Here is a 22,786-nt window from a genome sequence, read left to right on the forward strand (position 1 = left end):
TAGTGTTCCCAATCGCCATAGTCGCGTTTGATGGAGTTTTCAACTCAGGCCGATCCATCCGTTTTTGCGGCACGATGTATAATGGCCGGACACGAAAGGAATACATGGCTTGCACGTGACGTCACATCAGTCTGGGCCGACGCGTCGGATCCATGCTGGAGCACCGGGCGCCGCCGCCGCTTCTACCCTTGCGTTGGCTGATCGCGTAGTGTTCCTGTTTGTCGTTGCGTTTTTATGCGAATGTCACCGCTTCTTTTCAGAAATGCCGCCTGTATACAGTAAGCCTGCGTTCAACGAGGCATATTACGCGGGTCTGATCGGGTCGGCGCGTGCGCGATACCAAGAAAAGATAGAACTCTGCGACGATGTGGACCCGAACACGTTGCGACCCGGTGCGGATACGACGATGGACGTCAGTGCTTTCCCCGAGGTTTCGTACGGAGACATTGTGAACTATTTGATGTTTTCTTCAAGTTTCGTCACTCTGGAAGAGATGAAAGCGTACAAATCACTTGAAGCCCACAACTACTTCACGAGCGGCTGGGTGAAAACTCTGTCGGCAAAGCGGCTGCAGGGAGAAAAGGTACTGCTACTGGGAGAGATAAGCTGAAGCCTTCGTTTTTGGCGTCGCGTTTTGTGCACAGCATTCAGAGGCATTTCCTGATTAGCCGGTGGTGTGTACAAGAGACGCGCGACATTGCAGCGCCGTGCAGAGAAATCAACTGAACCATTTTAAGATTAAAAGAATCGCGCAAGCACTGTTCATGTGTAATGCCTCAGGTCCCATCATCTTCAAAAACAAGAAAGACAGACGTTGGCGAGAGTGCTTTATGGCTCAACGAATGCACAGTATGTGTGCTTGCCATGCTTTTTGTTCGCGTACCTCTGCATTGTGTGCAGTGCCTCAGGTCCCATAATCTTCAAAAACAAGAAATACAGACGTTGGCGCGAGTGCTTTATGGCTGAACAAATGCACAGCTGTGTGCTTGCCATGTTTTTTGTTCGCGTACCTCTGCATTGTGTGCAGTGCCTCAGGTCCCATAATCTTCAAAAACAAGAAAGACAGACGTTGGCGCGAGTGCTTTATGGCTGAACAAATGCACAGCTGTGTGCTTGTCGTGCTTTTTGTTCGCGTACCTCTGCATTGTGTGCAGTATGTGCATTTTGATCTCACCATTTTAATTTTTCCTCGATTTGCTTTGTAGGTGAACCACTCCCAACGGCTCGGAGAGCATCCACTGAAGGTGTGGATTCTGTGCAAGGAAAATGGATCCGTGCTGACTGCACATTGTACCTGTATGGCCAGTGTGGGAGAAGCTTGTTCCCATGTCGGTGCCTGTTTGTTTGCTGTCTACACAGGTGTAAGGATGAGGAAATCAGTTACTTGCACTCAGAAAGATAACATATGGCTCCCTACCTATGTGGAAAAAGTGCAGTTCAAAAGGTTGAGAGAGATAGATTTCACATCCGCCAAAGGGAAAAAACGACAGCTTGACGACAGGATTGAGAGCACCCCCACTAGCAAAGTAGCAAGACAGAGACTGGATGTGCCACCAGCCTCACCAGCAGAGGTGGAACGCTTGTGCAGCGTCTTCAAAAAAAGTGGTGTTGTGCCTGCAATTTTTTCTGTGCTGCCAAGCCATTCTGCTGCCTTCAAAAAACCAGTGCCCACACAGCCAGCACACCTTCGGAATTTGTACATGAAAGACGCTTTATCCGAAGGACTTGACGCGCTTGTTAACAAGGCTAACGAATTTCTGAGCAAGTTTCATATCACTGATGAAACAGTGAAACTCATCGAAAGTAAAACAAAAAACCAGAGCAATTCCCCAGACTGGTATCTATACCGAGCCGGTAGAGTAACTGCGTCAGTTATGAAAAATGTGTGCCGAACAGCTCTAGGTAATCCTAGTCTATCCTTAGTGAAATCAGTATGCTATCCTGAAAAAAATCACTGCAGATTCCAGGCATTGTATGGGATTTAGAGCATGAACAGGATGCTCTGAAGACTTACGAAGATTATTACAAGCAGAAGCACGACAACTTCAACTGTTCCAAGTCAGGTCTCCATCTCAGTGCCTCCTATCCATTCGCTGGAGCCAAGGGCGTCCGCAGAATTTTTTGCAGGGGGGGGCCCCATTGGTTGTTGGCGCCGGAGGGGGGGGGGGTATGTTCGTAGCAAAAAGGCACTATTTGCGGAGTAAATTTATTTATTTATATACAAATAAAATAAATAAGTAAAATACACACATGAAAGAAAAATTACAAACAGCAAATTAAAGCGAGGCTAGGAGAGATACATTGGAGTTTATCAACGAAGAAACAATTAAAATTAATAAAAATGCAAAAAGATACTATCACTTCGTGGAGAAGAGTGCTCAGTCTTGCTGCATACGGGTTCTCGACACACCCGGATTGATGACCAGCACACAGCACAATATGTTCACAAACACGCAACGACAGTCACTCAGTCAGTCTTCCTTGAACAGAAACTGTAGACGCCTCGGATTTTTCTGGGCGAATTGCGTGATGACACTGGTGATAAATTCATTTCTGTGCTTCATTACACGCTCTCGGTGCACACTCATCATACAAAGGCCGTCCAGTCTGTCGTTTGTCATCGTTGAGCGTAGCCACGTTTTCACTCTCCTCATTGTACTGAAGGAGCGTTCGACCGTACAGGTAGTAACTGGCAAAGCCAGAGCCACCTCAATGGCTTTTGCAACACCAGGGAAGAATGTCTTGGCCTGATTTAGAAGCTCGCAGTAAGTTATTTCTGATGGGTCCCCAGTTTTGTTGCACCACATCTCGTACCAAGAGATGGCCTCTTCCTTGAAGTTGTCGATGCCGTAAAAGCACTGGAGTTCTTCGGCGAGAACAGCGAACTCAACACGGCTCAAGTGCTTCATTTTTGATGGATGCAGCTGGAGAAGTTTGAAGCTCCTCTCATTGCTTTCAGAAAAGCGCCGAGCTAAAGAAGCAGTGAGGGAGTCCAAGTACGGCACATATATTGCCACACGGTAGTATTCCTCTGGCGACTGAATCCCGTAGTTGTCTCGGTGGGCCTGACGAGAGACTTGTCTTGGTACAGATATCACCACATTTAAGTGATTGGCTGCCTCCCTTGCTGCATTCATGATGTTAGAGAACTCCTCTACAGCGTTTGTCCGGTGGCCGCGAAAAATACGTTGTAGCTCAGTGATGTGGCCATGCACAGAATGGAAGTCCATGGATACACCTTGCAGAATGTTCGTAGCTGGTTCGAGCCGAGCGCTGTACTTCGCTACAATATGCAAGCAGACGATGAAAGATGAGCTTGTTGTTGCGCAGTAGAGGATGTGAGCTCGTTGTCTAGTTGCAGCGTTCGAGCATGATTCCGTGGACGCGAGCTGCTCGAGTGCTTCGACTATGGCCACGTAATGCTGAGAGAAGATCCTAATAGACTTGTACTTTGCAGACCATCTTGTCTCACACAGCATCGGAATGTTGGGCACCAATTTTCTCCGGAGCACGCTCTCGCGGAAGAAGTTTATGGTTTGTTTGATTATCCCAATTGTGTTTCGAATTTCAGAGACGTCGTTCAAATCGTTGATGACGAGATTTAGTTTGTGACTTGCACAGTGGAAAAATAGTGCCTTCGGGAACTGTTTTTGTATAATTTTGTTCACTCCAGCTTCTTTTCCAGCCATTGTAGAGCATCCATCGTACCCCTGTCCAACGAGGTTCGAAAGAATCAGTCCGACATTCGTCAAAAGCTTCAAGATTGCCGCGGCGATGCAAGCGGAGTTTAATTGCTCCAGCTCTACAAATCCCAAAAACTGCTCTCGAACGCACACTTCGACTTCCGCCTTGTCAATAAAGCGAACGCCTATAGACATCTGCTCTTTTCCTGAAATATCTGCAGTTTCGTCAGCAAGAACGGAAAAAGCAAACGCTTTGTTAGTTTCGGTAACTATCTGCTCTCTCAGGATGTCGCCACAGATTGTGATGATCTCGTTCTGGACGCGGACAGAAGTGTACTTGGCATTGCCAGCAGAAGAAACGAAGTGCTCCTGAAGTAGAGTATCTCCAGCTTCTACACGAAAGTCAAGCAGATCATTGAAGACTCCACTATCGGACTGCTTGCCGCGAATCGGCAAGTCATGCGTCGCGCAAAAGACAATGGTGGAAACTATTGGAAATAGTTTCTCACGGTTCCTTTCAACTTGCGCGTGCAGTGCTCTGTTCAGCTGCTGTACAACGGGTAGCTGCTTGCCTTTCATCACATCCATAAAGTTCTGTGAGGCCGTCATTGCCTCCTGGTGCCATTGGGATTTTACGTGATCCCTGCACGCCTCGTGCATTTTTCTGTAGTTACTGAAAGCGCGCACGATAAAACTACCTTGAGTACACCGGTGAACACGCGGAGGAAAAATGACGCAAAAACGACAAAAGGCGCCTTTCGCTGTCGCTGAGTACGCAAGCCAGGGGGCGTAATCTCCCAGCCACTGATGTCGAAAAGGCCTCTTTCCAGGTGTTACATCCTTCTTAAAATCATATGTGACATTTGGCGACCATGGCTTAGTAAGAAGACGTAACTTCAAAAAGTCCGGTATGCCAGTGAGTTTAGCTTTGCCTAGAAACTCTCCTAAGTCATATTCTTGAGGCAAGTTATTTGTTTTCTTGATGTTGTCTCCGGACTTCGATCCCAAGCAAGGAGAAAGGGAATCGTTTCGGCTTACTGCGTGACCGGAGCTCGCTGGTGGAGTTCCTTCCATGGAGACGACGACGCCGGCTACTGTCCGGTGATGAAAGGTTGCATCGCTCTGGTCAAATCCGGACTTGAATCCCAAGAAAGGAGAAATGGAATCATCTCGGCCTGCTGCATCACCTGAACTCACTGTTGACAGAGTCCCTTCCATGGAGTCGACGACATCAGCTACTGTCCGGTGATAAAAGCTTGCATCACTCTGTTCAAATGCTACACTGTTGTCACATGTCACACCAGAATCTGCAGGGGCGCATTTGGATAATGCTTCGTCAGACAACCGCTGACGCTTGAAGAAGCGTCGAATATCCATCATTCGGGACCGCGCGAGACAAAGCTGGCTATGGAGTTCCTCGGGGTTGGTAGTGTTAAAAATATATACACATTGATTGGAAAAACGGTTGAATGCGTACGTTGAAAACAAAAAATGACTATGTATGCAGCGAAAACTTATTTACAAGATAAATGCACGCTCGCAGCTTCATACACCTCGCTCCATCTTGCTCGCGCAACCGCACAGTCGAGTATTTGCACACACACTACTCGCCGCTCGTCGTTTTCTCGTCCGCTGTCTTGGTTGTTCTCAGCTTCGTTGACAACCGGCCACTAAAAACACCGAAGCACAAACAAAGAGGCGCGCACACGCAAGGAACGCCGCGCGACTTCCGAGGGGAAGGGACACTCGCCACTCCGGTCGGAAAATTTGTTTTGTGTGTTTTTATGAGGTTCAGAGCCCCAAAACGACTCAGGCTATGAGGGACGGACGGTCTCTTTACCATGCACTGACATCGCACAGTACATGGGCGCTGTTGGGATTTGAGGCCCAGCCAGAGGTGACAGGCGAGCCAGGCAGGCGCCATCGGGCTGCCTTGACCAAAGGCGCTGGTTTCCGGAGAAGACGCAAGGAACGCTGGTGTGGGGGCGCCTCTGGAGACTGCGTCGCCGTGAACAAAAGCAGCTAATCCCCTTTGCCGAAAATTCTGAAAGCGGCGCTTGTACCGAACTGCGCTCTCCCGTGGATCGGAGTAGACAGCGAGCGGCGGCGGCGCCAACTCATCGCCCGCTTGCCCCTGAGCAGTCCGACAAAGCGGGGATGGACACGGCTGATTTGTCCCTCCCTCCTGAAGAATTCATCGGTGGCCGGGGTGTGCACTGTCTGCCTCCGTGTCGCTATCTCTCTAGAGATCAAAGAAACAGGCACACATCTCAAGACGGCTCGAAACACATGCTCGCCGGTGCCGCTGTATGTCTGCAACGACGCGTCCCCGGACGCGGCACTTTGCAGATGTGACCCAAAGCGTGGAAGCAGGGCCGCTTTTACTCTTTTGGCTGAGCGCACCGCCGCCCCTGACGTGCGGCCATCACTCACGGTTCGAGTGAGTGATTTTCCAGGGGGGTGCAGCCGCCCCCCTTGCCCCCCCCCTCCGGACGCCCATGGCTGGAGCGACACCAGACGCACTGATCTCGTGCTCATGCTGTGGTAGAGGCGTAGCCGAGGTTAAGTTCCCTTACTTGCTGCGGAATGCTACCTCATTCACTGAAGCCAGGTCCTGTTTGACCAGCATCAATGGTACTCTGCAGCTTTCAAAGCAACATGAGTACTACTACCAAGTTCAAGCCCAGATGGCTATATGCAAGGTAGAATATTGCGACTTCATTGTGTGGGCTCCAAACCTTTTCCATGTACAAAGGATTAGGAGAGACGATGAGTTCTGCAGTCAAATTTTTGCAACCGCGAAGGAATTTGTCATCAAAGTTATTCTTCCTGAACTGTTCACAAAGTTTTACACACGGCAACAGACAGTCCCAGAGAATTCATCGCCATCCGCAGATGTTTACTGTTTCTGCCAAGGACCGGAGACAGGACGCATGATTGCATGCGACAACCCGACATGCAAATTTAAATGGTTTCATTTTTCATGAGTAGGAATCACACGGGCGCCGAAGTCCAAGGCATTGTCCACAATGCCAGCAAAATAAAGAGAATTAGTTCGCTTGGCATTAGTGTTTCATTCTGCTGAACTATTCACTTTAGTAAGTAAATAAAGAAGTGCACAAACTCTGCAATAAATAAATTTTATTTTCAGAACCATTTTTTATCTGTAGAACAAATAGTAAGGCAGTTGTGGTATTGCAGCACTACATAGTAGTCAGATTTTGTATATTTAGCATTAAGAGACTTTATGGAAGCTCTGATGTAGGTCAAGGCACTTCACTGTCAGCTTCCTTCAGCTCTGCTACAATTGACGGACACAAGTTAGACAAAGCACAGCAGACACTGACGATTTTGTCTAGTGATGGTGCATCATCACCCTCTCGACGGGCAACATACTCTATGGGAAGAGTGCCTTTGAGGATGGTGAACTTGTTTCTGATTAGACCAATCACACGTTCAACATGTATTCTCACGTTAGCAAGCTTTCTGGTGCTCAAAACTTCTTCTGCGGACAGCTGTTTTTTTCCTTTTGTGTACGCAGGTACATGCAACCGTGCACAATAGAAGCCAACACTCTCAGAGATGTTGAATCCCCGGTCGGCAAGCACAACATCACCAGGGCGCAGGTTATCTAAAATGCCGCTATGCTCTGTGATCTGGTTATCACTGCAGCGCCCACCCCAACCCTTAGATATAAAGGTGACGACACCTTGAGGAGCAATGCCAATCAGGAACTTCGCTGTGTTACTGTGCTTATATTGTGACCATGTCTCGCTTCGTGCTGAATACGATGATGGCCGCTCTATTTTTATTTCAAAGCAGTCTATTACGACTGCCACATTAGCACCAAATGAATAAAGAAAGCCTGTGGCATTGTCTTCTGCAGTGAGACTCGCTATGGTCATGATACAAAAGACTTAAACCTACAGTCTGCAACATGCAGCCACTTATCAAAAATTCGACACACTGTGGCCTCTGAAATTCCAAATCTGAAGCCAAGATCAGTGTTTTGAAAATGCAGCTTCAGCTTCATTAAAAAAAGAATAAACTCCTGGAACTTAGTTAAGCTGTTTTTGGCACCGTGTGGGACATAGCACTGCAAGATTTCACATATCCCATACAGAATGTCAACGTTTGCCATCCCAGTGTAGTAGACGACCCTTGCATTGCTCTTGCTGAATGCGGCTTCCGTCCATTGTAGTTTGTCCATCTGAGTACGCAGTGCATACAAGTTGTCATTAAGTGTAGTGCACTGTTCTTCCAAGGCTGCAATGTCTCTCATTGTCAAATCTGCCTGTACAGCAACTCCTGAAATTAACAATGCAAACATGAGTGATGAAATCAGTGGCTCACCAGCATGCAGACATATCATAACAGTATTGTAAACAAACAAAACAAAGATCTAGAATGAACGAAATCTACCGTCCAGACTTAAAACAAAGTCAAAGGAGACCCTGACCTGATTCATTTTCGACAGCGTTGACTTCAGATTCAGCTCGCGGTAGTGACAGGTTGTTCTCAGCATATGTGCTGTCGTCGTCATCGCCGTCGCAGCGGTTGCCGGATGGCGTGGTGGCGACTCCGGATGCTCCTGCAGGTGCTGTGATCTCCTTGTCAACCTCGGCTGTTTGTTTGAGCGCTTTGCAGCCCGTTCGTAACGCGCAGTGCTTTCGTGATTCGAGCTGTATCCCAGCAAAAGAGTTGGGGCCCAATCCGGGTTGGTTTCGTCCCAGAGCTTGGAGGGTCTCCCTACAAATGCAAGCAAACGTTATTCTAGCGCAGTGGCAAGTGCGCCTTATGTAATAATAGCGAAGGCTTACCTGTAACAAAGTGGGCGCCCCACACTCGGATGTTTGGAAGACCGACCCTTAGATCGGAGCGCTTGATACGCGCAAGCCACAGGCTGCGCCGCTTCACGCTGAGTGTTCTCGTTCGCTCGCATTGGCCCTCGACGACCTTCGGAAGGCGAAAAAGGTTTGCGTTGGCCGACTCCTTCCTCGAACTGCTTTTACTGCGGTTGCTGCAGCCAACAACAGCGCAGATAGCCATTTCAAAACAGTGTGCTCACACGACTGAAATGGCAATGGTGCTCCGCTGGTCCGCGGTGCGGTGCTCCACGATGCCGGCAAACAAAATCGCGTTTGCGGAAGCGACGTCAGTGCAAGCCATGTATACACATTTTACCGTTCACCGTACTCCCCATGCCACACCGTGCCATGGCATACCTTAAAGCATACAACATCGCGCCCTACCATACCATGCCGTATCATACCACACCACACCATACCATATCATACTATAAAATGTCATGCCATACCACCATACCATACCATAGAATGGCATGTCATACCACCATACCATTCTATACCATGCCATAGAATTTCATGCCATACCACCATACCATACCACACTGCTCCCTGTCATACCAGTTAGGCGTCGTGGTACGTGGCTTACTGGTCATGCCTTTCGGTTGCTGAGCAGAAGATTGCGGGTTCAGTCCTACCAGAGATGATCTCCTTTCAGTTCCGGCGAATTGCAAGAACCCACTCTAAAGAGCCTCAGAAAGTCGAAATCAATCCGAAGCCCTCTACTGCACTGTGTTCCGCGGCCCATGGTGCACTGTTTGTTTCGTACGTAAAATGAAAGAGTTCATTCCCTTTGCCCGCTCTTTCATTAAACGTTACACAAGCAGAAGTAATGGCTTTAACATGTGAATTTCGGACATATAAAAGACAATCAACTTTCATTTTCTCTCGAAAGACGAAAACGGCACTAAAAGCTCAGAAGCAGGTTTACCGCGCCCAGACACGAACCCATCTTAGGTTGACAAAATAGAACGATGAGTGCCAGTAATGTACGGTGTAGCTAAGAAATGAAGAAACGCATTATCAGTGACCAGGTATATACTGAAAGGCAAAGAAAAATGGTACGTCCGATACGAATCAGTAATTTGTAATGTGCGATGAGCAACTTAAGCGATTCTCGTGAGAAATCAGCAGCATGCGGTAGTTCCGCAGTAAAGTATGCTGACAAAACAATTCCATGCTACACGTAATGCGTAAAACAGGGACTTTGCGTCACAGTGTGACCTAGGGCTTGGTGTCAGTCACATTTGTTTACGTCTACTCTAACGAACGCTAGTACTTTCTCGAAGTTTCGCAAGATAGTCATTAATCCCATATTTAAAAAAAAGCATACTATAACAACACACACGGCTATAAGTGTACGCACAGAACGCAGAAGGAATTTCATATTTCAAATGCGGAGTCTTGGACAGCACGCCTCTTTGGAAAATTGGATGTCGTCATCGTGGGTGGTCGTTTACACCCCCACCCCATTTCACAGTCCTCGTAACGTAATGTTAGCAGCAGTTAAGGAACAGCATTTTCCCCACGTTCCCTACCCGCAGCTAGAGAGCGTGCTGCAGCTGTGGAGCGTCCTGCAGCAGGTGACGCTGTCCTTGGTCGTGGCCGAAGAGGCACTCGAGTTCGAGCACCGGGCTCTGCGGCTGGGGCACGTGCTTGTGAAGAAGACGCTCGGCAAGAGCTTACACTTCTTCGTCGGCGGACGCAGCTATGCCGTCAACACGTGGGGCGTCGAGGCACACGTAGCAAGTTACTCCTCCGCCCGCATCACCGACGGTACAGATCCCTCTTTCTCGTGCGAGTCATTCATAAATCCAAGAATTTTTCAGAATCTTACAGCCTCAGAGCAAGACGCCAGTTCCTAAGCTTTTGTGTGGCAATACTCAAGGATATCCTATAATGTGGTGGAGCCTATAATAGAGAGTTATAGCACTGCGCGATCCGCAATCCGCTACCATGATCCGCTTCCGCGCCCTTCTAGCCGGCATTCGCTGATCGGTCCCGACGCAGCAGGTGTGCGAGCAGCTCCGGGCACGTGGCGCCATCTGGCGACGTCAAGGCGATCTGCTTATGTGTAGTGGCGCCCTGCAAAAGGGGATACCTGTAGCGGATCGCGTTATGTTATTTATAACCCTCTAATAGAGATCACAAAATGAACAAGGGAGGGGAAAACCTCAGGTTGCTTGAGCCAACGTTTCGACAAGAGGACTTGTCTTCGTCTGGGCAAAGCGTTCATCATTGGCAGGGATTAAATAGGGCCTTCGCTCCGAGGAGGAAGGCCCCGGGTGAGGGAAGGAAAGTGGTGTGAGAGGGGATGCGTGTCAGGAAGGGGAGGGAGATGAATCTTGATTCGTTAATAACACCCATGGAGGAAGGAAAACTAGGAGGGAGCATGACGTCACAATCTTGAAGCCTAGTCATAAAAAATATAATGGAAAGAATCATGGGAAATAGGCCCTCACGTGACAAGGCAAAGGTAGCTCTTAGCCGGATTTCGGTTTCGGTTTCGCTCTTTCGTTCTACGAGCAACTGCGCGACCATCTGCTTGTGTTAACTGAGGGCTCCGTGGTGAGCGCAAACTGCTCGCTCGCCGCAGCGGCTACCGTCCCCGAGCGACGCGTGCGCTGACTGCGGCGCAGTGGAGACATTGGAGCACATGCTCCTTCGCTGTGCCGCCTCTGCAGTGCCGCGTCGCGAGATTCTCGCGGCCTGCAGGGCGCTGGGAATCATCCCGGACAGTCTCGAAGCGCTCCTGCGGCCGCGCGGCAGTGCGCGCACCCGTGACAGAACAATGGTGAGCCTCTGTGCGTTCATCGAGCAGGCGGGCTTCACTTCCCGCTTGCTCTTCGCCAGGTAGTGCACCCGTGACACGAACGCTCCGTGGGTGCTACCTCGGACGGTTATACGCGGCCGGGCGCCCCACCCCGGCCGCTAGTGCAGTATACCGCGCGCGCGATTAGTCTGAGACAGGACGCTACGAGCGCGCAGCTATGTATACATACAGTTTACTTCTTTTTGTAAGTGATTGTGCGCAGTGGCCGGGAGACCCCGCGCAGGGGCAGACGTAAAGCCGCCGGCACTCTCTCTCGACAGCGAGAGAGAGAGAAATACTTCACTGCTGCATTTCACGTTGGAACCGCGTATGTGCGCGAGCGTATTCGGCACGACTTGTGCCGGGCCCATGGGCGGGCCGAAGTCCGCCTGAGAAATAGAATCTTGCGCAGCGCGCCGAAGCGCTCGTCAAAACACGTCCGTCCGCCGTGAGTGCTCTGGAAGCCGCTGCGCCCTTTTTTAGAGGCTCGTTTCTTCGTCTACTCTCGAGTTCTCCGCTTATAGCATGCGCTGAAATAAACGCTCCGTATGTGAGTATAACGACGAAAGGAATTCCTCTCCATTCTCTTTATGAACCACAGTTGAACAGTGACGAGGTCGCGGCCGCACCCTTTGATGAAAAGTTTACCTTCAGTTTTCTACAGTGCACCCAAAAACTCAAGAGTGTAATCAACAGAAGTGTTGAGACGCGGAGCCTTCAGACAACCTCGAGCTCGGTACGCATTCCGCCAAAGCTGCAACACAGGCGCTGCGCTGCTACATCGGAGCACGGACGTTCACTAAAAAGCACCGCTGGTTGGCAGTCTGGTAACTGTGGAGGAGGGCCTATTTCCCATGAGTCAGTGCGCAAAAGGACCCTCGGCAGCGGCGTCAGAGGAGGATGGCTTGCAGAGGCTGAGCGCACTCTCTCCTAGTTTTTTTTACCTCCATGATAACACCTTTCCAACCTGGGCGCTGCCATATTGTTTCCGGCGGCGGAACCGGTTTCTAGCAGTCCAGAGAGGAGGCGTTTCGCCGCTTCCACCGTGCTAGCGCGAGGTGCCCACTGCAGTCCAGGGAACAATATGGCAGCGCCCAGGGAGCCCTTTGAACGGGCTGCGACGGGGGGGAGGCGCTGGGTGGACCTGTAAAACTCAGATAAGAGGATTAGTCAGCGTGGCACAGGGAAATGAGAACAAGGCAAACAAAATAGGCTGGCACTGGAAGGAGGAAGAAAGGGGGGGCGGGGGCATTTCTAAGGAAGGGCAAGGCAGGGAGGGGGGGGGGGATGGCTCGAGTTCAGCGAAAGCCAAAAGGTGGGGGCGGAGGGGGTAACAGGAATGTCATGGTTTCCGAGAACTGACAGTAGGGGATTAGGGGAAAAGAAGAAAAAAAGGGTGAACAAAGGGAGAGGGTGAGAAGGCCGGAAATGTGGTGGAAGATATGACGTGGGAAGAGTGCAAAGAGCGATAATATACTTATGCGAGGTTCTAGGAAATGGTTGGTCTGACTACGTGCAAGACATTTGTTAATTTAAAATTATGCTAACCCTGGAATGTACCTGAGAGATTCCAGGCTTCCTCTGGACATGTTCATCCCTGTTGGTTGCAGTGTTTTAAATTTGTGGATTAGGAATGCTTCTCTGTATTTTCTGTCCCTAGTCGATTTGAAGCTTTACTGAAGAATGAACAATTTGAGTTCCTCGAATTTGTGATGGCGTTGATTAAATTGGGTCGACACTGCCTTCTGTTCATTCCGTGTTGTGTCAGCCCGGTGCCCGTTTAATCTGGCACTCATTGTTTGCCCGGTTTCTCCGATATATTGTTTCTGGCAGAAGGAGCACTGGAGCATGTAGATAATAGAGACTTAGCATAGCGTGTACCACTACCGCGTAACATGTACCGCGGGCGGCCACTGAACGTGTGCAGATCGGCCTGAGGACGCGAGATGGCGCCAGGTTCCGGTTGACTGCGCGCACGTCTGCCGCCACGAGTTTTGAAGCGAAAAGCTTCACTAGGCTAGTCAACACCGGGTCTGGCGTGCGCCGTGATCAATTTTAGCCACAGCTGCGCTTGCGCGAGTTCGCCGTGTGACTCACTGGAGGCGCAGGTGGTCGGCGGAGCCGCCGCCGAGCGCGGCTCCGCCGGTCGACCTTCGCCGTCGTTCGCGCGCTCTGCGCGTGTTTACTGAGTGTGCATTGACGCGCGCTCGGCTTCCTCGTATGACGCTACTTGCAGCCGCGTGTTTATCACAGTTACTACGCATGCGGAAGGAGGGCTATATAACGCGCTTGCCTACGCCGTTATCGTGGTGCTCCCAGTGCATTGTGCGCGAACTGCGACAGCCATGACGTCAAACAAAGTATAACTGCAGCTTTTCGCTTGCATATCCAGGCTTAACCAGAGCTAAGCCACTGCCAGTTTTTTCCTTCCTCCATGTCTGCCGCGAAGAAACCAATCACCACGTGCTTACTGGCGACGCGCGGTACGCGGTAAGCAGTAGCGGTAGCGGTAGCCGTTATGCTAGAAGTCTCTAAGAGCACAATTGTTTGCCATCCAGAGAGCTATTGCTACCAAAGCGGCGAAGCGTCTGTCAAGGTGGTGCCACCGGCCACTGGTTTCAGTCTGGAGCTCATGGTTGGATCGATGTGGAGGAACCAGGGCCTGCCGGTACTCCGCCAATATTTGAGCTGCACGCCCACATTGTGAAGAATTGCGCGCTCTGTAAATTTTTTTCGAAGGATGCACCTCCGGAACTCTCATAAACAAAAGGGGTATTAGCACTTTTCGCGCTGGGTGATTTTCGTAGGTGTATGCTTTCTGACATCATGGTGGGTGCTCCAACGCCGCAAATTGTGACATAATAATACGCGAGCAGAGAATAACAACAATTCAAGCTGTACACGAAGAGTTTTGAGTAGCGGAGCAACTGCTAGCCCCCATCCGAGTTTGCCTTAGGCGGCTACCACTCTATTGTGAATGACCACCGTAGTGGAACATGTTTGTTTGTTTCTTTGTTTGTTTGTTTGTTTGTTTGTTTGATCATTTTATTTTGACAGAACTGGTTACAATACAAGACCGAATGTAATCTCTGTAACGAAATGTTTTACTTGTTAAATGGCAAACCTTAATCGTAATCATCTTTTGTTATACACTTAAAAACACAGAGGACATTACATAGAGGTGATAATAAAGAACTCAGGAGCAGGCACGCAGGCGTCATCCAGCATCACGCAGTTTTCAGCATGCAAACATAAAAAAATATAGAAACATCTAAAGATGTTCAAGACGATTGTCGACCGCAGATAGTATAGCAGTGACAACAGAATAGGTAGTTGTAAGGAGATAGCGCCACCCAGCGGCGTTCGTGAGGAGAAGAAGACAAAGCACGAGGAGCGCGTGCGGAGGGGAACGCGGGGCAGGTCGAAGAGGATTACGGGGCAGAGAAGAGAAGAGCGCGGTGGGCGACGGACGTGGACGAGTTCTGCTGGCTCCCCGAGTTCCGGGCTTGGGCCTTAGCCGCAGACGTCCGGGCCATCAGACCTGGACATCCATCGTCGAGAGCCTCAACCACCAGGCCCAGGCGCCACTCTTCTCCGTCCATCCGTCAGCTGCTCCACATAGGCCGCCTCTGGCGCCTACGTGACCTTTTTCCGGGATACCAGACCTGGGAACCGTGCCGGGAGCCCACGAACGCTGACGCAGCGGTAGCGTTTCATCGACGTTGGAACGCCAAGAGACTCCTTGATTGCCCGACACCCAGCCAGTCCTCCCCGCTCGTTGCTCGAATAAGACAAGTAGTGTGAACTTTCCTCTTTGACTCTTTTTCCTGCATTTATCATAAGCACTTTGTTCTGTTCCCCCATGTGTTTTTCCCGTGTATTGTTGCGTTGTTCTCTTGTTCCTTTCCTTTCTTCTCGCTCATATTGTAATTGGTTTCCTTTCCGTTAAAAGCCGCCTCGTTTATTGTTTGTACTTTTGTGTTTGTTGAAAATAAGACCTGCAATCATCTCTCAGAGTCCTCACAAATTTGGCGTCCACGACAGGACGAGGTCGGTTTTTATTTATTTGCCTGTTGTGTTAATTTAGGAACAATATGAGCGCTTCAGATTTGGTTGCTTTAGGCGAGCGCATGGGCTTGTGCGGCGCGGAGTTACGAGCGTGGGTGGAGGACGAGCTTCGTAAGGCACGGGAAGAGAGAGCCGCTGAGCGTGAAGCTGCGAAGCAGAAATTGGAATTAGAGGCACGGAATGTAGAGGCTGAGCGAGAGGCTGCGAAGGAACGCTTGGAGTTAGAGGCGCGGAACTTGCAGCTACAAATAAGGCTCATGGAGGGTGGCGCAAATCCTCTGAGTGACCGTGGAGAGCGTAGCGTCTCATCGACCAGCTCCATTAACCCGCACAGCCTCATACCACAGTTCAATGAAGCGCGGGATGACCTCGATGCCTACTTAAAGAGGTTTGAGCATGTGGCCACGGGGCAGGGTTGGCCAAAAGAAAAGTGGGCAACGGCGTTGAGCTTGTGCCTTGGCGGCGAAGCACTTAGGGTCTTCGGTCGGCTCTCGCCTGAGGATTCCGTGGATTATGACAAAGCGAAGCTTGCCTTGCTTCAGAGGTTTAGGTTCACCGCGGAAGGGTACCGAGAGAAGTTTCGCCAGAGCAAGCCCCAGGATGGAGAAACGGCCTCGCAATATGCTGCCAGGTTGTTTAGCTTCTTTGACCGTTGGGTCGAGATGCGGGGAGAAGGCCGCACTTTTGAGGTGGTTCGCGAGATGGTCGTGAGCGAACAATTTCTGAACAACTGTCATTCTCGTTTAGCCCTTTTCTTACGTGAGCGGGAGGGCAAGACAGTTGCCAAGCTGGCGGAGGCTGCCGATCATTTTCTTGAAGCACAGCGGCAAAATAACTTGTTGTTCTTCAAAGAACAGGGGGAGCATACGATGAATAAAGCCAAGGACGAGGTTTCAGGTTCACAATCTCGCCTGCGGTGTTTTCTTTGCGAGAAGATTGGGCACAAGGCGGCGGATTGTCGGACGAAGCCGAAGCAATCGTATTGCACCTGGTGCCGCGAGGTAGGACATGATGCCCAGTCGTGCAAGGCTAAGAGGCCAGGAGACCGTGAGGAGTCCGCCTGTTGCATGACACCTCGATATTCACATCCCGATAGCACTGCAGTGGTAACGCGCGTAGAGGGCCAGTTGGGGGAGATGGTCTGTCCTTCCAACCCGGTGGAAACTGCTATGCCCGTGGCGCACGGTGAGGTGTTCGGCCAGCCTGGTTCGGTATTACGGGATACGGGCAGCACCGGCATTGTTGTGCGTGAGTCCCTTGTACCGGCAGCGGCGCTTACAGGGAAACAGGCTACATTATTCTTGGCCAATGGGACTCGTGTAGAAGTTCCGGAAGCGGAGGTGGTGATTTCTTCTCCATACTTCTCGGGTAAGGCCATCGCGCGCTGCTTGTCTACACCCTTGTACGACATTATAATAGGCAATGTCCCCGGGGCTAAACCTCCATTCTCGGTTGACCCGCCAGTTCTCACTGATCAGGCAGTTTCCCTTGCCATGACGGGTGCGGTCGATGTTCCTTCCCTTATGGTGACAGCAAAGGTTTCAGAGAGTAGTAAAAGCCCCACTCTGAACACACTCCACTTGTCACGGCCGGAGTTTCGCCTCAAACAGGAAGAAGACCCGACCTTAGAGGTGTGTCGCAGGAAGTTGGGGCAAATATTTCATGGCAAGGGACAGACCGCCCACTCCTTTGATACAGATGACGGTGTTCTTTTCCGGTCGTACCAAGTGTGTCCCGGCCAAGTCGTTGAGCAAGCGGTGGTACCGAAGGGCTTACGCACGCAAGTTCTTAAGTTGGCACATAAGAGTGCATTATCCGGCCATCATGGAATACGGCAAACAATAGCTAGGGTGCTCAGTGAGTTTTACTGGCCCGGTGTACAGGCTGACATTAAGAGTTATGTCAGATCGTGTGACATGTGTCAGCAGACTGTGTCGAAGGCAAGGGAGAACAGAGTGAATAACATCATAGGACGGGAACATGTAAAATCATGGTGGAAACCGAGGTCGGTTTGGAGAAAACGGTTTCACAAAGGAAAACGGAAGTACTAGCCGGAAAAGTTCTCGCGACGGTGAAGTGGTTCGATGTGAACCATGGAATACGGAAGAATGTAGCCCACACCTGTTCTTGTTGGAATTGTTTTTGTTTGTTCATGTTTGTTTTTGAGTGTCGGCTATCTACTTTTTATGCTTTCCGTGTTTCTTCGCCCTCTATGGACGCTTTACGTTGACTTTCCATGTGCTCTCTGTGCTGTGTGTGCGAAGGTCTGTGAACGCTTCGAACATTGACGACCGTCGTATTGTGTGTGGTGTGTAGTGTGCGCGCTGTGGTGCGGTGTTCTGTGTTGCGATCGTCGAACGCGTCTGGTGTCGCTCTCCTGAAGTCGAGTTCTTTCCCTTGGAAAAAACTTCCGAAGAGGGGGCCTTCTGTAAGGAGATAGCGCCACCCAGCGGCGTTCGTGAGGAGAAGAAGACAAAGCACGAGGAGCGCGTGCGGAGGGGAACGCGGGGCAGGTCGAAGAGGATTACGGGGCAGAGAAGAGAAGAGCGCGGTGGGCGACGGACGTGGACGAGTTCTGCTGGCTCCCCGAGTTCCGGGCTTGGGCCTTAGCCGCAGACGTCCGGGCCACCAGACCTGGACATCCATCGTCGAGAGCCTCAACCACCAGGCCCAGGCGCCACTCTTCTCCGTCCATCCGTCAGCTGCTCCACATAGGCCGCCTCTGGCGCCTACGTGACCTTTTTCCGGGATACCAGACCTGGGAACCGTGCCGGGAGCCCACGAACGCTGACGCAGCGGTAGCGTTTCATCGACGTTGGAACGCCAAGAGACTCCTTGATTGCCCGACACCCAGCCAGTCCTCCCCGCTCGTTGCTCGAATAAGACAAGTAGTGTGAACTTTCCTCTTTGACTCTTTTTCCTGCATTTATCATAAGCACTTTGTTCTGTTCCCCCATGTGTTTTTCCCGTGTATTGTTGCGTTGTTCTCTTGTTCCTTTCCTTTCTTCTCGCTCATATTGTAATTGGTTTCCTTTCCGTTAAAAGCCGCCTCGTTTATTGTTTGTACTTTTGTGTTTGTTGAAAATAAGACCTGCAATCATCTCTCAGAGTCCTCACAGTAGTGCACGAAGTGGTCATTAAAAACAGAAGAGGTCAGTGAGCGCAGAGCGAAATTTTCGAATAGCTACAAGTAAAGGTGAAGAACAAAACTTGATTTATGCGCGAGTGAAATAAAAGCTTTGTAAGAGTTATCATTTTTTGAAGAAATACAAGTAGGAGACAAACAGAAAAGTGTTTTCGGTGCGGCATATTATAAAATATTTCATGAAAAAAATATTACAGCTTCAATGAGATCAGGTTTACTTGATGTCGGACACACCAGATGTTCGATTGTATAATCGGATAAGATGTATCGGGCTGCTTTATTCTTTAGGGACTTGAGAGTGCGAGAACGCGGGTACAAATTAAAGAAGCATATTATTGTTTTAGGCCCGACGAAACCTTTGTAGTCAGTGCGTTTAGTGTTGGTGCTGGATAAACCAGTGCGTTTAGTGTTGGTGCTAGATAAACGCAAAGACCGAAGGTGAATATCTAAAATACGGCTAGTCGTCGATAACTATTGATACGGATGGCCCAAGATATAGTGGAAGTTAGCTTATTCGTATACTGCTGTAGCGTAACACACTGCTAAGAATGACTGCCCCGAAACCGGGCGCACAGAACCCCAGGTGGTCGAAGTGAAGGGCTCCGGAAATTTCGACCACCTGGGGTTCTTTAACGTGCACTGACATCGCACAGTACACGGGCCTCGAATTTCTTTGGAGGAGAAATTCGAGGCCCGTGTACTGTGCGATGTCAGTGCACGTTAAAGAACCCCAGGTGGTCGAAATTTCCGGAGCCCTTCACTACGGCGTCCCTCATAGCCTGAGTCGCTTTGGGACGTTAAACCCCATAAACCAACCAACCAACCAACCATTCCATTTGTGCTGATCTTGGTGCCTGATTTATTGCGCGAACACAGGACGTAGGAGAAATGCCGCGCTTTAGAGCTCTATAGAGGCATATCGCTGGTTGTGATGGCAACGTATAATGCACGACGAGAGGTCCTGTGAGCGGGCCATTACCGGCCCGCCTACAGATTCAAGCCACCCTGCAAAAATAATAGTCGTTCTTAATGAACCCTCTTTAGTTCCATGTTGCACGTGTTTGTTTTAAATGCACCCTTGTCGTTCTACTTTGTCACCGGGAAATTATAAAGCAGCTTATCAGCCTCCAGTGCTGTCGTCGAGCACTGCGTATCAAAAGGCCGCGACATCGACTACGTGAATGTGTGCATGCTGGCTACCGAAAGGCCTCACGTTATGTCATCGCGTACACCTGAAATCATTGATCGTTCAAACGACAAGTCACACTAAATCACTGCAATAGAAATTTAATCCCTGTCAACCCACGCTCTCTGTGCCCTCAGTTACTGCGTATTCAAACGCCAATCATGTTTGTTCAGAGTGAACAAGGCTCCTGTACCGGAGCCCCAGAATGCCTTCTATTTGGTTTACTTATTTCATGGTCGGCGTCTGCACTTCCACGCTTTATTATAATTGCCCCCTGCCAGGCAACCTTTCATCCAATTCTTGACTTCAAATTAGGAGTACTTGAAAGCTGTACGAAAGCTTATTGTGAGACATCCATGCCAAGGACTTGGCAAGAATCGAACCACATTCCTGACCCCACAGCCGACATGCGAGATCATCTCCAGTTTTGTGACACAATATCTAGCCTCTTTCCATTTCTTTTGCCGTATTTGTACGCTCTCTCATTTGATATCTTGTGTATTATTTTAGCATAGCTTGCCATTGGGTTTGGGGCATTTTATATATTAATTATTCAAATTCCTTGGCTCTCGTCTGTCATGTCCATGGCATTGGGAGTATTATAAATCAAATCAAAAATATACTGGACACCAGCACCACATAAGGCCTAAGTTTTTTTTAACAGTGAGAAGCAACAATGCGGAAAGAGCAAATGGTTAACACTTGCTTCTGAGGCCAGGCATTTCCGATGCGCACTTATGCCAGTCATCGACAAACCTTTTATTGATCTTCTTCTACGTCCGCAGACGGTGCACCGGTCTTCACGGTGATCGAGGGCTTTCCAGACGATTCAAGTGACCCCAGCCTTATGTGTGTCAACAGGCACATGTCAGGCATAATCAGGTACCAAATGTTCCTTTACTTTTGTCTACATTTAGTACTATGCTTTCTGACGTGCGAAAACTTAATACAACTGCTGCACCTGCGAAGCGGGTACTATACTTTTCTCCTCAGTCATAACCATCCCGCGCAGTTCAATTCACATTGTTTTCAAAGCAGGGGGACGACTGTTCTGTTGCGAAAACAGACTGTCTGGCAGTTCAGCTGCGACGACTCACTCGTCTTGTCGTAATGAAGTAACCGACTAATTTGGCGTGTTCCTCTGCTTTTCCTTAAAATGGTAAAAATTATTGTGGACACAATTAAACGGTTCATTGTCTGTGTTATCCCTCTCTCTTTATAGTCGATCACCTGTCGTTAAAGGGCAACTGCAGCACTTTTTAAGAATTTAGCGATATTCAAGGATTGAAATCTATATAGGCTGTAGGTAAAGCATACCAAGTGTTTTTGCACTAGCATTTAAAATAGTGACGTTACCAACGATTGAATTTTGCACTTCTCCTCAATGCACCGGATGAGTGCAGGGAAATTCAGCGTGACGTCACGGAAGGTATGATTTCAAATTACCGCTGTCGTCAGCCACACCATGCCCTGACGCGTTGCCAAACAACTCTCTGCAGGGTTCGCCTTCGGTGGCGTTGGTTTTTTTTCCTTGAAAGCAGGCGTTTGTGCGTTGGAAATGTACAGATACCTTCGATGACGCCATCATGCGCCCCCCACTTGGCGTTGTGCGCTGCGGAGAAGCTTGAAGGGCGTTCGGATTTTAATAGGCGATTACTTCACTATTTCAAGGGCTAGCCCAAAAACACTTCACATGCCTTGCCTGCAAGTTTCACACATTCGACCCACTTAAGCTCGTGGGTTTCTAAAACCTATGCAGTTTCCCTTTAAGTCGATTTGGTGCAGTTACACGTGCCTGGGAACATAAACATCCCCCTTGCTCTTCCGTATTTGCCTGACGTCAGGGACGACTGGCACGGTTTCCACCCGCTCACCAACCTCCTCTGGGTACGGCACCTAACGAAGGAGCTGTACCGACGCTACAAGCCCAAGTTCCGCAGCGTCACGGCCCGCTACGAGGCGCTCGCTTGGTCAGAGATCGGCACCTGGCGGGACCAGCTGCTCGACTACTGCTCGCTGGGCGACTTCGTCGAGGCCAACTTCAGGGCCGATCCACTGCACTGAGGTCTTGGCGCGCACGGACCCGGGCTCGTATATTTTGACGGAACCTGTACATATAATCAGAAAGCATGCATGCCTAGAGTCTTTGTTCAATGAGGCTAGTGCCAAATATTTACCTGCGTAATATTGCCTCTAAACTTTTTGCTCCACACAGTATATGCTCCATAGTTCGCGCTCTTTGTCAGCAAGCACCCATCTCTGATTACAGGTACTGAAGAAAGTCACATCATAGGTGAATTTGAAAATAGTGTTGGCTCATTTCTTTGCATTGCTTTCAGCGTAGTCTGCCGTTAATGTATCCTAATAGTATTTGTATTTTTGTTTGCTATTAGTTTCAAGCATCTTGAGTTCTAAAAGCACATATGCTTTATTGATTTTATTTGTTCTAAGCTTGAAATAGTGATTATTTTGCTTGTTCACTTGATTCCTGCTACTGTCATGTGATCTGTTTTCAGTGTCGGATGCATAGTCAGGAAGCAATAAAACCGCTTTTTCCCGCACCCGCCTACTGTACATCTGCTCTTTTTATCTGAATAAAATTGAAATGTACTCTGAACTGATCGGCGAAGAGTCTTCGCCCACCGACTTTGTATGTGACGAAAAAAAAAATGCATCCTTTCACACGTTTCTCAACGAGACTTGTGATCGATAGCGTGCGGAGGGACTACAACCACATCGTATCAGACTTCATTTTTCAACTTTTAATGGATCGCTGGAAGTTCTCGTACCACTCCTGGCCCGGTGGTGCAGCGATTAAGCGGTGCGCCATTGCCACGACATCTGCCACCGGTGGGACTTGTGAGACTAAGGTTGCTTTTTCCGTCCAAACTTGAGTCAAGGCTTCGGAGGGAGCCTTCACACGGGCAAACATCGGCGAAATCGGAAATTTTGATTTTCACTGGTGGCGCACTAAAGAGAGCCTGGGATACTGCAGTCCAAACAGTTCGGGCCAGTTTAAACTACAAT

At 49.6% G+C, this 22,786-nt stretch overlaps 1 long non-coding RNA gene and 2 pseudogenes across 1 annotated transcript; 2 read left to right on the top strand and 1 right to left on the bottom strand.

Annotated features, from left to right (window-relative positions):
* Positions 1 to 307: 307 nt before the first annotated feature.
* Positions 308 to 6,727, top strand: LOC149359946 (uncharacterized; annotated as a pseudogene).
* Positions 6,728 to 6,949: 222 nt separating this feature from the next.
* LOC149359947 (uncharacterized) lies at positions 6,950 to 8,832 on the bottom strand (annotated as a pseudogene).
* A 5,875-nt stretch (positions 8,833 to 14,707) lies between these two features.
* On the top strand, positions 14,708 to 22,320 carry LOC149359948 (uncharacterized). Its single transcript, XR_016288814.1, has 3 exons — positions 14,708 to 18,316; positions 20,545 to 20,641; positions 21,604 to 22,320. It is a non-coding gene; the product is annotated as an uncharacterized LOC149359948 (long non-coding RNA).
* Positions 22,321 to 22,786: the final 466 nt, after the last annotated feature.

Source organism: Amblyomma mixtum, chromosome 2 (assembly GCF_055824585.1).
Source record: "Amblyomma mixtum isolate Tamu chromosome 2, ASM5582458v1, whole genome shotgun sequence".
In the NCBI taxonomy this organism is placed as follows: domain Eukaryota; kingdom Metazoa; phylum Arthropoda; class Arachnida; order Ixodida; family Ixodidae; genus Amblyomma; species Amblyomma mixtum.